Source organism: Squalius cephalus (genome assembly GCF_949319135.1).
Source record: "Squalius cephalus genome assembly, chromosome: 12".
Taxonomy (NCBI): domain Eukaryota; kingdom Metazoa; phylum Chordata; class Actinopteri; order Cypriniformes; family Leuciscidae; genus Squalius; species Squalius cephalus.
In genome coordinates this window covers 19,692,569-19,711,757 of record NC_137133.1, presented here as the reverse complement: position 1 = coordinate 19,711,757, position 19,189 = coordinate 19,692,569, and the positions used below count along the sequence as shown (strand labels likewise).

Below are 19,189 nucleotides of genomic sequence, written 5' to 3'. Positions count from 1 at the left end.
TTTTCTAGCATGTAAGCTTCTGAGAAACTGCTGGAAAATAATAGCCTACAGTTTTATGCTTTCCACTTCATCAATATACATTTACTAAACTATAATAAAAACACAGTTGTTTCACTGAATAGCAGGCATTTCCTCACTTCGGCTAAATAAATAGATATATGGATATAGTGTTTATTAATCCTCTAGGGGAAATTTGGTAAAGCGTTCTTCTCGCCAACGTGACCATGTTCTTGTTTTTAAGGGGAGAGAAATATGGCCCTGTCTACAGGATGTACAGTTTTCATTATGTCATGATCATGGTTTATTGTCCTGAGGCTACAAAGGTAAATATTTAATCTTTTATTTCTTTATTAAAAAAGAAAAGAAAAAATTGTATCAGAAGCCACAAAATCTAATAATAATAAAAAATCTCTGCCCTGTTATTGTAGACAATCCTGATGTCACCTAAGTATCTCAAAGATCCTTTTGTCTACAAACGCCTCTTTAACTTGTTTGGAAAAAGGTATGTTTAATGTTTTCTGGATATGTCATTGCATTGCTAGGTGAAGTCTAGTGTCAATATCTCTACATTGATAGCAGTGTGCTACACTAAGGCACATTACTACTATCATCTAGAAGTTTTTATGGTAGAGGCCCCATGAAATCAAAATCTGAGCTATGCTGCATTTAGTCCGATAGCTTTAAAATCATATACAGTAGTGGCAAAAAGTGATGTCCGGAGGGGATGTTTGTTTTTAATGACAATACAAGTTTGATAAAACCATCTACATACGAGGGGATTTAAATATGAGGGAAGAACAAAATGCTATATTCAGTTATTCATATATTGTTGTTTTTCTTGTTATTGCATCATGTGTTCATAATTTCTTTTTATGACAGCTTGGACAAAATTATGGCTGCACAATTTGGCATGTTTCATTGCACAACTCCACAATACACTGTATATGCTTTCCTAATGCTAAGTATACTTGCAGCCAGACTAATTCAGTATATTTCAAGTGTGTTAATGATTAATTAACTTGAATGTGCTATTTCGGAACAACTCATTTTGTATTATTATTACTCATTAGTATTATTAAATTGTAGTAAAGCATAACTTTTTAGTGTACTTTTATGTGCTAAATTGGAACAACTTCAAGTATTCTTAGTATACTTTAAGTATATGCCTGTGTAGGGACTAATTACATGTTTGATTAGTGATATTAAAGTGTGCTTTATATGTGTTACAATTTCAAATTCATTACGAGTGTCTTCGAAACATACAAGCAATATACCATAAGTGTATTATATTTGAGTAAAAAGTATATGCTTGCACTTATTGCACTCCACATGCTCAGTAATACCTTTGGCTTATTCCAAAGGTATTCAAAGAACTCACACTTTAAAGCTGCAGGTTTGCAGTTTTGAGGGGAGGTGGAGTAGACTGTAGACTATTTTTACATTTTGTATTTATTATTATTTGTTATATGTTGAATGTATGTTTTAAAAAATATGTATTGAATAAATTTTGCATTCTCAAAGTCTAGTGTGACTGCGGCTTAATTCATATTCTAATTGGAATATTTTATGGGATTTGCTTTGCCAGTGGTGAATTTACAGTTGAATAAGTCACATGACTCAATCTTCTCAGGTTCCTGGGGAACGGGCTAATTACGGCTGCGGACCATGACACCTGGTACAGGCAGCGTCGCATCATGGATCCTGCCTTTAGCAGCTTGTGAGTCAAATACAGACAATCTCTGATATACTTAAATGTGATACAGATGCACCTCAGCTGATGCGGTCTCATTCGTCAGATACTTACGAGGCTCGATGGGCACTTTTAACGAGATGTCGGAGCGCCTAATGGAAAAGCTGGAGGAAATGGCTGAGACAAAAACACCTGCCGTCATGCATGACCTGGTCAACTGTGTCACACTTGATGTCATTTGCAAGGTTTCACTTTCCTTTCTGCTAATCCAAGGGAAAGCCTAATACAAGGAAAGTCAAATCAGCTGTTGATCAATACTTAGTAGTCATGTTTTCATCCACAGGTGGCTTTCGGTGTTGATTTGAATTTCTTGATGCAAACTGACAGCCCCTTCCAGAATGCAATAGAGCTGTTTAAAAGGCATGGTGTTGGATCTCAGAGACCCATTTTTTAGTGTTAGAATCTAACCAAATTGCTTATGTCACCCTAAAGTAGTATGGTTAATGTAATATAATCTGTTTTTATTTTTTAAATGTGGGACCTCAGCTTTTTCCCAATAATTGGAAGATTATACAGCAAGTTAAAGATGCAGCTGAACTCCTGCGTAAAACAGGACAAAAATGGATACAAAACAGGAAGACAGCAGTAGAAAATGGAGAAGATGTACCCCAAGACATTCTCACACAGATCCTCAGAGCGGCAGGTATGTGGGCCTCAAGTGTATTTTCCTTCTTCCATTTGTTGTACAGTTAACTTTTAAATGGGCTGCATATTATAAAAATTTTAATTAATTATTTAAAAAATGTGCGTAAATTAACCATTTAATCATACCATACCACAGTTAAACCTAACAAGTGTGAACATTTGATAAGTAATTTAACATTTGAACAATAAAAAAAAAAAGTTCAAATACAATGCCAAAAAGTGAAAAAAATGCAACCAAAAGGAACAGAATACAGGAACCAGACACATTTTAAAAAGTTAAACTGTATTTGTAAATTTTAAACCTACTAAATCTGTAAAAATTGGTAAATAATTTACCATTGGAGCAGTTCAAGTTCAAATACAAGTTGGCCAAAGATCACAGAAAGGACACATTTGAAAGAAAAAAAAAAAGTTAAACTGCATGTACTTTAACTTGACACATTGTCTTAAAAACGTAGCTTTCATGGTGCAAAATGCAACTTAACGACTAAAGATGTCCATGTCCATCTAAAATGTTTACATAGATCAACACGGGCCAGAGTGGGGGCCATTTTCAGCACGGGATTTCATCAAGTTTTTTGTTTCAACAAAAATATACAGATAAATAACAATTAGCATACTAAACTTTCAAGCATTCTACAATCAAACTAAAAATAAAATAAAATACTGCACATTCAAAAATTCTGCACATACAAATTAAAAAGTCAAATAAATTAAAATGAATATCATACAGCAGTATACACACCTGTTTGTTCTTTGATTTTGCCTGAAGTATATCAGGGAATTAAAGTGGTTAATCAGCATATCATGTAATTAATTTCATTCCAAATTTGAATCAGTTAATAACCCTAATAATAACATATTCAACACAACACTGGTAGAGTTACTTAACTATTTAACACTTTCCATTTTTGCTGCAGAGGAGGAAAATGTTACTAACGCTAAAGATGATGAGCTGATGTTGGACAATTTCGTGACTTTCTTCATTGCTGGTGAGTTACAGCTTTGTTTGATTTTTGCTCATAAAAACCCCTGTCAATATAAACAGTGCTTGATTCTTTTGCAGGGCAAGAGACAACAGCAAATCAGCTCTCGTTTGCAATCATGGAATTAGGGAGACATCCTGAGATATATAAACGGTAAACGATAAAATATGGAAATATGGACCTATTCCACATTGACTTGTATTACAATGCTCTAGTTTGAATTTCTTTTCATTCCCAGGGCTAAAGCAGAAGTGGATGAAGTTCTTGGGACAAAGAGAGACATTTCATATGAAGACCTTGGAAAATTCACTTACTTGTCTCAGGTTGGTCTACAGCTGGGATGCCCAATCCTGTTCCCTTTCAAAAGCTACAATCAATGCTGCGCTGCTTAGCGCATTGGGAACGTCTTTAATTGTGACCAGCTGTGAATATTGTGTGTAACACGTCAATAGAATTGACCCGGAGGTAATATAGCTTCGGTCGATGAAGTCATCGGCACGCACCCGCGACACGAGGCTATAAATAGATGAGCCACAGGTGCATCGTCAGGTCTTTTGTCTTCAGAGGCCATTCTGTGCATGTGTGCGTCAAACTCTCTCTCTCTCTCTCTTTATATCTGACTACAGATCTTTGTAAGGAATTAGTTTCCAACTGGCAGTGTGCAGAAATTCTCATTTTCTCTGAACGTCTATAAAAGAGTTTATACAAGTAAAAAATTAGTCAACAAAAGAGTAAGTGCTGTGTCCCTCCATGTTCTCATCCTATGTCAGACTTGGATACACACAATTACTGTTTTGTTTGGTTGGGGGAGGAGCATGCGGCTTTGGTTTTGGAGAATGGTGAGTGTGAGCATTGTGAACTATTTACTGTTAAGATGCTGCATGCTCGCCTGAATTATTTCCAAACCGCACTCACATTACCATCGTGGGGCTCCCGCATGGATCTGAATGATGAGCAAGAGACGGATCCTTCCCTATCGCTTGCTGTTTCACCAGATCCAGACGTCCCCTCTCGCAAAAGTAAATCTGTCGAGGAATTGCTCGAGGTGGTTACTCGTGCGGTGGCCAGGTTACAGCTTGACTGGCCACACGAACAAGAGACCCCCAAACATAGTAAGCTAGAGGATAGGTTTCTGTCCAGTGGCAGGGGGGAGGGACCACAACATCAGTCTCTCCCCTTCTTCGAGGACCTCCATGACGAGCTGTCTAAGTCGCGGGGGTATACGGAGATGCCACATGTTGAAGAGACACTCGCGAGCTATCTCTCGCCTGGGTCGGCATCTTCGATAAAGAGACCTACCCTTCCCACAAAGACGTGCAGAACAACTTCGGCTCTTCTGGGTAAAGCTTACCAAGCTGGAGGTCAGGCTGGTGCTGTGCTGCACACTATGGCAGTGTTACAGGTGTACCAGGCTGACCTGTTGAAGGACTTGAGTGCGGGTAGTACGATTGACGAGGAAGCGTTCTCTGAGCTTCGTCGAGCCACAGATCTGTCTCTCCGTGCGACCAAGCGAACGGCCCGTGCCATCGGCCGTTCAATGTCGGCTTTGGTCAACACGGAGAGGCACCTGTGGCTTAATCTGACAGGAATTAAAGAGAAAGATTGTGTGTTTCTGTTTCATTCCCCTGTTTCACCCTCTGGCCTGTTTGGCGACTCCATTAATACTGTCGTCACCAGGTTCAGGGAGGTTAAGAAGCACGAAGAAGCATTCGTTCAGTTCCTTCCTTGCCGCACTCAAGGAGGGGGGCCATCGGCCACCGAACCTCTCCCCGGTCCTTCAAAAGCCAGGGAGGTGAAAAAGCAGAGCGTGGCGAGCCGTGCTCCCCCTCATAAGGATTGGGGACAGGCTCGTTGTGCTCAGCAACCTCCCAAGCCAGACCTCAGGACTCTCGGGATGGGGCGTGTACAAAAACTACAAGAGCTACAAACTCTTCTGAGCTAAGAGGCCATAGAACATGTTCCTCTTTCAGAGAGAGAGTCGGGCTATTACAGCAGATACTTCCTGGTTCCCAAGAAGGATGGGGGGGTGCGTCTAATCTTAGATCTTCGAGGCTAAAACCGTACTGTCAAAGCGCTCAAGTTCAAGATGTTAACTGTCAAGACAGTCGTGTCGCAAATTCAACATCACGACTGGTTCGTCACGGTCGATCTGAAGGATGTATATTTACACATAGAAATATTGCCACAACTCAGGAAGTTCCTGAGGTTCGCTTTCGGGGGCGAAGCGTATCAAATTCGGGTTCTTCCATTCGGTCTAGCCTTGTCACCCCGCACATACACAAAATGCATGGATGCAGCACTGGCTCCATTACGACTCCAGGGCATTCGCATTTTTAATTGGTTAATACTAGCACAATCGCAAGTGATGGTACTTCATCACAGAGCTCATCTAGTTTCTCTAGTGTTGAGACTCAGCGCCAAGAAAAGCGTTCTTTCTCCTGCCCAGAGAACAACTTTTCTCGGGATCATTTGGGATTCAATCACGATGCGGGCACAACTGTCTCCCACTCGAATCGAGACCATTCGGCATACCATGAGCAAAGTCAGGCTAGGCCAAGATCGCACTGTTCATCAGTACCAAAAAATAGTAGGTTTCATGGCTTCAGCATCCAGGGTGATTCCTCTGGGGCTGTCTGAGACCATTTTAGTTGTGGCTAAAAGCCAGGGGATTTCATCCAAGGGCCAATCCTCAAAGGCAATTAAAAGTGACGCACCGCGGGCTTCGTACACTATCTCTGTGGCTCAGACCCCGGTTCCTCGCCTTGGGTCCCACTCTAGGGACGCCTTGTCGTCGCAAACTGTTTACGACAGACGCCTCCCTGATGGGCTGGGGAGCGGTCTTAATTGGTCGTCCAGCTCAAGGGGAATGGGAGGGTCATCAGCCTGATTTGCACATCAACTGCCTCGAGCTGATGGCTGTATTTCTGTCCCTGAAATACTTTCTCCCTCAGTTGAGGGGCTGTCATGTCCTAGTGCGGGTGGACAACACACCGGCAGTCTCTTACATAAATCATCAGGGAGGTCTGCGCTCACGCAATCTGAACAGAATAGCGAGGCAGATTTTTCTCTGGGCCCAGGACAAGTTCCTGTCACTCAGGGCAGTGTACATTCCTGGACATCACAGCGGATTTACTGTCCAGACAGAAACTACTGATGGGGGAATGGAAACTCCACCCAGAATTAGTGAAACAGATTTGGACCAGCGGAGATGGATCTCTTCGCCTCCCATCAGACAGCACAATGTCCCCTCTACTTCTCTCTGAGTCACACAGCCCCCCTTTGTCTGGCCCAAGATGTGCCTGAATGCGTTTCCTCCTGTTTCTCTGCTCCCAGGAGTTCTAGCCAGAGTTCGCCAACAAGGGTCTTGCCTCTTACTGATAGCGCCGTGTAGGCCAAACAGATTATGGTTCTCGGAGATAATATCTCATCTCGATGGCTCGATTCCGGAGAGGAGGAACCTTCTGTCTCAGGTGGAGGGCGCGATATTCCATCCCAGGCCCGACCTGTGGAACCCTCATGTTTGGCCCCTGATGGGTACCAATTGAGAGACACTGGGCTTTCGCCTGACGTTATTGAGACCATTCTAAGTGCTAGGGTTCCTCCACTAGAAAGAGTTATGCCAGCAAATGGGGTGTATTTGAAAGGTGGTGTGTTGTACATAATGCAGATCTGGTCAACTGCCAGATTGCTTCAGTTCTGGACTTCCTGCAGGAAAAATTATCAACAGGCACATGCCCCATCACTCTCAGGGTTTACCTACTCAACTGTACGGGGTCCAGACACCTTCAAGCACGGTGGCGTGGGTATTCTCGTTCCCAATGCACTAAGCAGCGCAGCATCGATTGTAGCTTTTGAAAGGGAACTATCCAGGTTACTTGACTGTAACCCTGTTCCCTGAAAACGTTATCCTGACGATGCACCTGTGGCACATCTATTTATAGCCTCGTGTCGCGGGTGCGCACCAATGACGTCATCGACCAAAGCTATATTTCCTCCGGGTCAATTCTATTGACGTGTTACACACAATATTCACAGCTGGTCACGTTTAAAGACGTTCCCAATGCGCTAAGCAGCGCAGCATCTCGTTCTGGTTTTTCAGGGAACAGGGTTACAGTCAAGTAACCCGGATCGTTCCTGGAGATCTGTCTACCTGCAAAGTTCAGCTCTAACCCTGATCCAACACAACGGAACCGGCTAATTGAGATCTTCAGGAGCACTTGTTAATTACAGACAGGTGTGCTGGATCACGGTTGGATAATGAACTCTGCTGGTAGGTAGATCTCCAAGAACAGGATTGGACACCCCTGGTCTTCAGAGATGGTATTTTATGCTACAAACACAAATGGTTCTGTATCCATTTCTCTGAATGGTCTTTGTATTGTTGACTCAATGTATTAGGTCTTGAAGGAAACACTGCGACTGTACCCCACTGCTCCAGGAACCAATCGTTGGTTGCATGAGGACATGGTTATAAATGGGCTGAAAGTCCCAGGCGGCTGCTCTATTGCTGTGAGTATTGCCAGATTCCCAGTAATGCTGGTCTGTTCACTCTGTGGCCAGTGTGGTACCTGGCTGGGGAAGCTATTTCTAGCTACACAAGTACAGCTCCTGTCTACTTGAATGGAGATTGAAAGAAATCTTCAACATTGTTTGGAAATATTATATTTTAGTTAAAGTCCCCCGTAGTCAATAATTGTATCCCTTAAAACTCATCTTTGATCACCAAAATTACAAATGTAAATGATTTTTCCTTGAAAAAAATGTCTTCATGCCTTATAATAGCTTGAATGTAACTCTACACCTTTGACTCATTTAGTATACGCGGTTCTATCATCATCATCTTCTTCCGCTTATCCGGGGCCGGGTCGTGGTGGCAGCAGTCTAAGCAGAGATGCCCAGACTTCCCTCTGCCCAAATACTTCCTCCAGCTCTTACGGGGGGACACCGAGGCGTTCCCAGGCCAGCCGGGAGACAGGAGGGAGGCATCCTGAACAGATTCCCGAGCCACCTCAGCTGGCTCCTCTCAAAGTGGAGAAGCAGCGGCTCTACTCTGAGCTCCTCCCGAGTGACCGAGCTCCTCACCCTATCTCTAAGGGATTGCCCAGCCACCCTGCGGAGAAAGCTCATTTCGGCCGCCTGTATCCGGGATCTTGTCCTTTCGGTCATGACCCACAGGTCATGACCATAGGTGAGAGTAGGAACGTAGATTGACCAGTAAATCGAGAGCTTCGCCTTGCAGCTCAGCTCTTTCTTCACCACGACAGACTGGTACATCGACTGCATTACTGCAGAAGCTGCACCGATCCGTCTGTTAATCTCCCAGTCCATCCTTCCCTCACTCGTTCCTTCCCACCTTCCCAACTCTCCACCAACCTGAAGTGGGCAAGCCACCCTTTTCTAACTGAGAACCATGGCCTTGGATTTGGAGGTGCTGATTCTCATCTCAGCTGCTTCACACTTGGCTTCAAACCATCCCAGTGCATGTTGAAGGTCCTGGTTTGATGAGGCCAACACGACAACATCATCCGCAAAAAGCAGAGACGAAATCGCGTGGTCCCCAAACCTTACACCCTCCGACCCCTGGCTGCGCCTAAAAGTTCTGTCCATAAAAATTATGAACAGAACCGGTGACAAAGGGCAGCCCTGCCGGAGTCCAACATGCACCAGGAATAAGTCTGGCTTGCTGCCGGCAATGCGAACCAAGCTCCTGCTCCGGTCGTACAGGGACCGGACAGCCCTTAGCAAAGGGCCCCGGACTCCATACTCCCAGACCACCCTCCACAGTACGCTGCAAGGGACACAGACGAATGCCTTCTCCAAATCCATAAAGCACATGTGGATTGGTTGGGCAAACTCCCATGAACCCTCCAGCACCCTGGAGAGGGTATAGAGTTGGTCCAGTGTTCCATGACCGTGACGAAAACCGCACTGCTCCTCCTGAATCTGAGGTTCTACTATCAGCCGTATTCTCCTCTCCAGTACCCTGGCATAGACTTTCCCAGGGAGGCTGAGAAGTGTGATCCCCCTGTAGTTGGAACACACCCTCTGGTCCCCCTTCTTAAAAAGAGGGACCACAACCCCGGTCTGCCAGCCCAAAGGTACTGTCCCCGACCGCCACGCGATATTGCAGAGGCGTGTCAGCCAAGACAGCCCCACAACATCCAGAGACTTGAGGTACTCAGGGCGGATCTCATCCACCCCCGATGCCTTGCCACCGAGGAGCTTCGTGACTACCTTGGTGATTTCAGCTTGGGTGATGGACGAGTCCACCTCCGAGCCCTCAGCCTCTGCTTCCTCAATGGAAGACGTGTCGGTGGGATTGAGGAGATCCTCAAAGTATTCCTTCCACCGTCCGACGACATCCATAGTTGAGGTCAACAGCTGCCCACCTCCACTGTAAACAGTGTTGGTAGGGCACTGCTTCCCCCTCCTGAGGCGCCGGACGGTTTGCCAGAATCTCTTCGAGGCCAACCGGTAGTCCTTCTCCATGGCCTCACTAAACTCATCCCAGGCCTTATTTTTTGCCTCCACAACCACCCGGGGTGCAGTCTGCTTGGCCTTCCGGTACCCGTCAGCTGCCTCAGGAGTCCCACAAGCCAGCCAGGCCTGACAGGACTCCTTCTTCAGCTTGACGGCATCCCTTACTTCCGGTGTCCACCACCGGGTTTGGGGATTGCCGCCTCGACAGGCACAGGAGACCTTACAGCTTAGCAGCTTTACAGAGATAAACGTATAAGTTGGCACTTCAGCACTGCGTTGTCATCGGGTCCAGGCGAAGGACCTTTGTCAGATCTGGATACGGCCTGGATCCGGCAGGCTGCGGGAAGACCTCGGGATAAACACAGACACTAAAATTAGCGTAGATGCCATTCTTCTCATGATGTAACAAGTACATCAGGATTTATGGGAAGTGTTCCCGGTTCCAGCTGACCTAATCTATGCAGCCTAACACTGAATTATAGAAGTCTATAATGTATTATGTGAATGCTATGTCAAAGAGATGTGTCTTTAATCTAGCTTTGAACTGACAGAGTGTGTCTGCTTCCCGAACAATGTTAGGAAGATTGTTCCAAAGTTTTGGTGCTAAATAGGAAAAGGATCTACCGCCAGCAGTCGATTTTGATATTCTAGGTATTATCAACTGGCCGGAATTTTGAGATCGCAATAGACGTGAAGGACTATAATGCGTTAAGAGCTCGCTCAAGTACTGCGGAGCTAAACCATTTAGTGCTTTGTAAGCCATCAGCAATATTTTAAAATTGATGCGATGTTTAATAGGGAGCCAGTGCAGTTTTGACAGAACTGGGCTAATATGGTTATACTTCCTGGTTCTGGTAAGAACTCGAGCTGCTGCATTTTGAACTAGCTGTAGTTTGTTTATTAAGCGTGCAGGGCAACCACCCAGTAGAGCATTACAATAATCTAGCCTTGATGTCATGAAAGCATGAACTAATTGTTCCGCATTTGTCAATGAGAGCATATGACGTAATTTAGATATATTTTTAAGATGGAAAAATGTGGTTTTACAGATACTAGACACGTGACTTTCAAATGAAAGATTGGTATCAAAGAGCACACCCAGGTTCCTAACCGACGACGAAGACTTAACAGAGCAGCCATCAAGTGTTAGACAGTATTCTAGGTTATTACGTGAGGAAGTTTTTTGTCCAATAATTAGAATCTCTGTTTTTTCAGAATTTAGAAGTAGGAAATTACGAGTCATCCAATTTTTTATATCAGCTATGCATTCTGTTAATTTAGTGAATTGGTAAGTTTCGTTAGGTTTTGAAGAAATATAGAGCTGAGTATCGTCGGCATAACAGTGGAAGCTAATTCCATGTTTCCTAATGATATCTCCTAATGGTAGCATGTACAGAGTGAACAGCAGCGGTCCTAGTACTGAGCCTTGTGGTACACCATACTGAACTTGTGATCGATGAGACATCTCTTCATTTACTGCTACAAATTGATAACGGTCAGATAAGTATGATTTAAACCATGCTAGTGCAATTCCACTAATGCCAACATAGTTTTCTAGTCTATTTAAAAGAATGTTGTGGTCAATGGTGTCAAACGCAGCACTAAGATCGAGTAACACTAATAGAGAGATACAACCACGATCGGATGATAAGAGCAAATCATTTGTGACTCTAACGAGAGCAGTCTCAGTACTATGGTACGGTCTAAATCCTGACTGAAAATCCTCGCAGATATCATTTCTTTCTAAAAAGGAACACAGTTGTGAAGATACTGCCTTTTCTAGTATCTTTGACAGAAAAGGTAGATTCGAGATCGGCCTGTAATTGACTAATTATGTAGGATCAAGTTGCGTTTTTTTAACAAGCGGTTTAATCATAGCCAGCTTAAAGGTTTTTGGTACGTATCCTAGAGACAAAGACGAATTAATGATATTAAGAAGAGGATCTATGACCTCTAGAAGCATCTCTTTCAGTAGCTTAGTCAGTATAGGGACTAACATACATGTTGTCGATTTAGATGATTTAACGAGTTTAGTAAATTCTTCCTCTCCTATAGCAACGAATGAATCAAATTTTTCCTCAGGGAGACAACAATGCACTGCCTGATGCGATACTGTAGTAGACGGTTGCATAGTTATAATTTTGTCCCTGATATTATCAATCTTATAAGTGAAGTTCATAAAATCATTACTGCTGTGCTGCTTGGAAACTTCTGTGTTTGAAGCTTTCTTTTTCGTTAGTTTAGCCACTGTTTCAAATAAAAACCTAGGATTATGTTTATTTTCTTCTAATAGGGTTGAAAAATAAGCAGATCTAGCAGCTTTTAAAGCCTCTCTGTATGCAATCGAGCTCTTTTTCCATGAAATGCGAAATACCTCTAGTTTTGTTTTCTTCCAGTTGCGCTCCATTTTTCTGGCTGCTCTCTTAAGGGCCTGAGTGTGCTCGTTGTACCACGGCGTTGGATTATTTTCTTTAATCTTCTTTAAGCTCAAAGGAGCAACTGTGTCTAAAGTGCTGGAAAAGAGAGAGTTAAAAGTTTCTGTTGCAATATCAATTTCTTCTAAGCTATCCGGGATGCTAAGATGATGAAACTGATTAGGAAGATTATTGATAAAGCAATCTTTAGTGGCAGAAGTGATAGGTCTAACATATTTGAAACACGGAGTCAGCTTTGCAGCCTTGGCTAAATGTAATTTACACGAGACTAGATAATGATCTGAGATGTCATCGCTCTGCTGCAGAATTTCAACGGCATCAACATCTATTCCATGTGATAATATTAGATCTAGAGTATGATTACGACGATGAGTAGGTCCTGACACGTGTTGTCTAACTCCAATTGAGTTTACAATGTCTTTAAATGCCAAACCCAATGCATCTTTTTCATTATCGATGTGTATATTAAAATCACCAACAATTAGTACTTTATCTGCAGCCAATACTAACTCTGATAGAAAGTCCGCAAATTCTTTGATAAAGTCTGTATGGTGCCCCGGTGGCCTGTATACAGTAGCCAGCACAAATCTCAAACGTGATTTATCATTTATACTATATATTTTTACATTAAGCACTAACACTTCAAAAAAATTATATTTAAAACTTGATTTCTTGGTGGTTTTGAAAATATTACTATAAATTACAGCAACACCACTCCCTTTGCGTTTCAGAAGAGGCTTATGTTTATAAGAGTAATCTTGAGGGGTGGACTCATTTAAAGTAATGTAATCGTTTGGTTTTAGCCAGGTTTCTGTCAACCACAGCACATCTAGGTTATTATCTGAAATCATATCATTAACAATGAGTGCTTTTGAAGTAAGCGATCGAATATTCAGCAACCCAAGCTTTAGCATTTGCTCATCTGTATTATAGCTGTTTTTTATTTGTTGAACATCAATTAAATTTTTAACCTTAGATGGGTTTAAATGTTTTTTGGATTTCCAAATTCGGGGAACAGACACAGTCTCTATATGATGATAGCTAGGTGAAAGAGGCTCTATGTGATGGGATTTATCTGACCTGGGTGACGCGAGGCCGCTAACAGACGGTCGGTTTAGCCAGTCTGTCTGCTTCTTGACCTGGTGCCCAATTTGTCATGTTTGAGCTCTAAGACTATGAGCCATATTACTAGAGAGAAGAGCAGCACCATCCCAGGAGGGATGAATACCATCTCTTTTCAACAGGTCAGGTTTGCCCCAAAAACTTTTCCAATTGTCTATGAATTCTATATTATTAAGCGGACACCACTTAGACAGCCAGCGATTCAGTGAACACAATCTACTAACTATTTCATCACTCCTGCGAACAGGAAGGGGGCCAGAGCAAATTACAGTGCTTGACATCGTACTTGCAAGTTCACACACCTCTTTAATATTAATTTTGGTGATCTCCGACTGGCGTAGTCGAACATCATTAGTGCCGACATGAATAATGATCTTAGAGAATTTACGATTAGCATTAGCCAGCACTTTTAAATTTGCTTTGATGTCAGGCGCTCTGGCTCCCGGCAAACATGTGACTATGGTCGCTGGTGTCTCTATTTTCACGTTCCGTGTGATCGAATCACCAATTACTAGGGCACAATCAACAGAATTCTCAGTGGGTGCTGTCACCCATTTGCCCGGCTGCTCAGGCACTACTTCAGCTGGAACCACACCATGTAAAGAGTTCACGCTAGGCACATCCAAAATAGTATCTAAAGCTCTAGCACTCTTACTATCCTCAATTAAAGTTTGGATGCGTGTCTCTAGTTCTGAAATCTTCTCTGTCAGCCTAACTGACTCCTTGCATTTATCACATATAAATCCTATATTGCCAACAGAGAAGGCTATGTTAAACATGTGACATGAAGTGCAGGTGACAATAACAGGACAAGACATTACTCACCGTGTTTGTTAACTGATTCTTACTCACCTGAGCAGCTTTTAATGAACTCAAAGGCGCGGGCGCGTGAGAGAAAAAAAAAAATAAAAAAAATAGCTGAGCGCACGGGTGGCGCGTTAACAGGCTAGCGAATTACTAGCGTGTTCTGCTAGTAGTAACGGAAGCTAGCGATGTCAGGTTAATCTGAGATGTTGGGTAAGCTGTATTTAGTATAAACAACTACAAATTGCAGTAAATGATGGTTCAAATCAAAGAAATACGGGGCTAAAACGGAGCTTACAGCACCGAAGCAAACAAACTCACAGCAGGCAGCGAGGCAGACAGGAGCAATCGATCAGCAGAGCAATCCTAGGGTCTCCTGGTGCCACGTGCACTGATGGATACCCTTATGCTTGAACATGGTGTTCGTTATGGACAAGCTGTTACTAGCACAGAAGTCCAATAACAGAACACCGCTCGGGTTCAGATCAGGGGGGCCGTTCCTCCCAATCACACCCCTCCAGGTGTCACTGTCGCTGGCCACGTGGCGTTGAAGTCCCCCAGTAGAACGACAGAGTCCCCAGTCGGAGCACTTTCCAGCACCCCTCCCAGAGACTCCAAGAGGGCCGGGTACTCTGCACTGCCATTCGGCCCGTAGGCACACACGACAGTGAGAGACCTATCCCTGACCCGAAGGCGCAGGGAAGCGACCCTCTCGTTCACCGGGGTGAACATGGCGACTGAGCTGGGGGGCTATAAGCAAACCCACACCAGCCCGCTGTCTCCCACCACGGGCAACTCCAGAGTGGTAAAGAGTCCATCCTCTCTCAAGGAGTGTGGTTCCAGAGCCCAAGCCGTGCGTGGAGGTGATCCCAACTATCTCTAGTCGGTACCTCTCAACCTCACGCACAATCTCAGGCTCCTTCCCCCCCAGCGAGGTGACGTTCCACATCCCTAGAGCTAGTTTCCGTGTCTAGGGATCGGGTTGTTGAGGCCCTGCCTTCGACTGCCGCCCGATCCACTTTGCACCGGCCCCTTACGGTCCCTCCTGCAGGTGGTGAGCCCACGGGAGGGCGGCCCCACGGGCCTCCCCCACCCCCGGCCACCAGGCGCTCGCATACGAGCCCCAACCCCGGGCCTGGCTCCAGGGTGGGGCCGGGCTGGTGGGGCAACGTCACAGTCCTCGTTTTTAATACTATCATAAAGGGTTTATGAACCGCTCTTAGTCTGACCCGTCACCTAGGACCTAACCCTACCAGGGGCATATAGCCCTGGACAACATAGCTCCTAGGATCATTCGGGTACTCAAACCCCTCCACCATGGTAAGGTGGCAGTTCAAGGAGGGGATTCTGTGAATAGGCGGTTCTTTGAATATGCAAATTAGCCCCGCCTCCACTCACTCACACCAGCTCAGAGATCCACTTGTTGATGATCACACGTTGATCTGATTGGTTACAGGGTAGTTTGTGACGTCAGAAACACCAGCGATTTCAAACCGTGCTTTTGAGATTGTCTTTGGTTCACTGCAGTTTTAAGGAGAAAATACTCAGCAATGGTGTTGACTTATGAATTTACACATGGTTTTTCTTAAATCATATTAAAACACCACATAGACATATAAACAACATTATAAGCTTGATTTTGACCACAGGGGGTCTTAAAAGGGTTAGTTCACCCTCATTTACTCACACGTGTGTTGTTCTAATGCCATATGCCCTTCTTTCTCTTTCGGACCACAAAAGGAGAATTTGTAAAAAAAGTCCCGCTCATGTTCATCCATATAATGGCATTGAATAGCGACCAGCATCAAGTTTTTTTTTAAAAGACGTAGTAGTATCACAGAATGATCCCATGTGGCATGTGTCGTAAATTCCAAGTGTTCTGGGCATACAGTATACAATAGGGTTTGGCAAAAAAAAAAACGAAATTGTATGTATTATTCTCCCAAAATCCTGCCATTGGTCTTCTGTGCACGGCTGCACAATGTGCGCGTTTACCCCAACTTGCCCAGAAACAGCACACAAGGGGCCCTATTTAAACAATCTGAAACGCAAGTATCAAACGTGAAACACAAGTTTCTTTTTGGGCGGATCTCGGGTGCTGTTGCTATTATACTGGCGGGATAAATTACTCTTGCGCCCGACGCAAATCTAAAATGGGTTGGTCTGCTGTAGCTACATTACTCATAGGTGTGGTTTGGGCGTAACATGAAATAAAACAACCAGAGCATCATCTCACATTCCCTTTAAGAGCAGACGCACTTGTTCCATGGCGGATTGCTATTATAATGGCGGATTTGCCAGGAGCACGCCAGGAGCAGTTCACAGTCGAGGAGACCGACGTTCTTGTCAGGGCCATAAAAGACAGAGAAGTGACATTGTATGGGGATGGGAGAAACCCACCCAAATTAGCTTAGGTTAATCAGGCATATAATAATTTTGGTAAATGTGTAAGCTAGATTTATGCCTATTTTTTCACATCTTCATGGACACCACAATGATTTTCCTCATGTGGAATATTTTTCCTTGTAATTATGTATGGTTTGCAAAAATTGCAACTGCTGCGTCTATGTGTAGATGAGAGAAGCAAAGTGTATGCGCGTTGTGCACACGCTATATTATGGCCAAGCGTGCACCCTTAAAATAGCATCTGAACGCACCACTGAAAATACGCCACTGACTTTAGACTAGGTTTTTCCTGGTCTGTGGCGGAATTGTTTTCTGGAACTGCAAAATAGCACCAGGGAACGTTTGCGCCATTTTTATCCATCTTGATTTCTCACAACTTGTGTGCTTTTTCTGGGCGAGTCAGAGTGAACTGTGGCGCTAATAGAGTCTCATGAACATGCAGTCGTGCACAGAGGTCAGGATTTTCTTTAAATAATACATTAAATTTTGGTTGGATTTTTTACCAAACCCTATCATAAACCCTTCAGAACACGTGGGATATACGACACGTTGCATGGGATCATTCTGTAATATTTTCGTGTCTTTTTTTAAAAAGCTTGAAGCTGGTCGCTTTTCACTTCCATTATGTGGATGATGCAGAGCAGGACTTTTTTTCTTAAATTTCTCCTTTTGTGGTCTGAAAAAGAAAGAACAGCATACTGCATTAGAACAACACCAGGGTGAGTAAATTATGAGTTAATTCTATTTTAATAATTCCAATAAATTCAAATAATGGCATCATCAATTTTACTTGTTTAATTGTATTTGAATACATTACTATTTTGAACCATTTTGACCTTTTTCCATACAGTTCAGTTCTTATGTCTCTCAAAGACTGGAAAAGTTTTTCAAAGATCAGTTGAAGTTTGATCCTGAGAGATTTGATGTGAATGCCCCCAAGTAAGTCATTATGAGGACAAGCTGTAAATTAGTTTTATGAGGATGTTATAAACATTATAGCATCAAATCTGCTGATATCAAATTGTATTCTTGTCTGAAAGGCCTTATTACTGCTACTACCCATTTGCACTTGGTCCACGAACCTGTCTAGGGCAGGTCTTCTCACAGGTAACAAACACACTAGGGTGGCCCTTAAATGTACGGAAATTTTTTTTTTCCGTTTTTCTGCAGCCTGACCCGCTAGATTTGTTCCATTTATGCTAAAAACACCCCAGAAAAAAATGGGGCAAAAATATTAATATTTAGAGGTAGCTCAAGCACATCAAAGTTTGCTGTTTTTGTAGGCAATTCTACAAGTCAGCAAAATTCTTCATTCTAAAACGTTTAGCATTGAGCATTGTATTCAATACTACACACAGTTTGCAGAATGCATCAGATCACATAGCCTATTACTTGATCACAGTTCAATGTGAGTACTTTATTAATTATTTAACCAAATATATCTTACACAACATACATTTGACTATTGTAAGATAACTGATGATACGCATCTTTTCACATTTAGTCCAGGCAAAGTAACTAATTTTGGAGCCAAAAATAGAACTAATTGTAAAATAATTTTTTGCAGCTTAGATCATTTCTATGAGGTGTCCAGAACAACATACTAAAAGTCCTAAGAAATCCTAGTTGAGGAAATATGTTAAATTCTCATCAATCTGAGATGTGTGCCAAGGGCCAGACAACAATACACGCCAATGGGGTTATTATTTTCCTTTACTCCTATCAAAATGAAACTTTACACAATGAAAGTACCCATGAAGAGTCAAATTTTTTGTATTACAAGTTTCTTTGAAAATGAATTTGAATATGCAAATGAGCTATACACTAATCGAATATAGGCTACCTAAAATACACCCGCATAGGCTTAATTTTTTCCTTTACTTCTACCACAATAAAACTTTACACAGTGAAAGTATACATGAAAAGTAACATTTTTGTTTTACAATTTTCTTTGAAAAAATCTATTTTAAAAATGCAAATGAGCTCAACACTAAGCCCAATTGACTTATGGCCAAGAAACCATAAAGTCACAAGTAGAAAAAACAGGGGCCAAATAACTAACACATTCATGTCCATTCAGTAAGTTAACCTATGAATAAACACAATACATTTGAAGTCACTTGCCACACTTACCTGGGTCACTTGCCACAAAAAGACTTATATTGACCTTAAGAATTGATGGCACAATCTTGCCTCCAGTTGCTTTCTAAATTCTTCTTTTTTTTTTTTTTTGCGAACAAGCCTTACCTAATGACATTCCCCCACAGATAACATCAGAAGAAAGTCAGAATAGCCATCTTAGTCATTAGTAACGTGGTGAGATAAAATTTTGGGCTGGTAGATTTACAAATGATTAGTATTGTTGGTAAAATTACGAGATTACAGGCAGAAGTCATTCTTACCAACTAAACGATTCACTCTCACACAGAAGACAGATGAAAAACCAGATAGACACACTTTCCAGACATTACAGCTCTTTAAAATAATTTTGCCAGACACCAAAACTGCTTCTCTTTTTGTAGTTAGCAAGTATTTCAGACCAGGCGTTGATATGCTTCTAC

General features: G+C 42.8%; 1 pseudogene across 1 annotated transcript; it reads left to right on the top strand.

The window, feature by feature from the left end:
- Positions 1 to 250: 250 nt before the first annotated feature.
- Positions 251 to 17,831, top strand: LOC307168906 (cholesterol 24-hydroxylase-like; annotated as a pseudogene). The gene is made up of 13 exons (XR_013824094.1): positions 251 to 323; positions 429 to 502; positions 1,631 to 1,717; positions 1,797 to 1,935; positions 2,034 to 2,145; positions 2,237 to 2,393; positions 3,316 to 3,387; positions 3,462 to 3,534; positions 3,620 to 3,704; positions 7,780 to 7,890; positions 17,479 to 17,567; positions 17,669 to 17,735; positions 17,799 to 17,831. The product of XR_013824094.1 is annotated as a cholesterol 24-hydroxylase-like (transcript).
- The last annotated feature ends 1,358 nt before the right edge of the window (positions 17,832 to 19,189 follow it).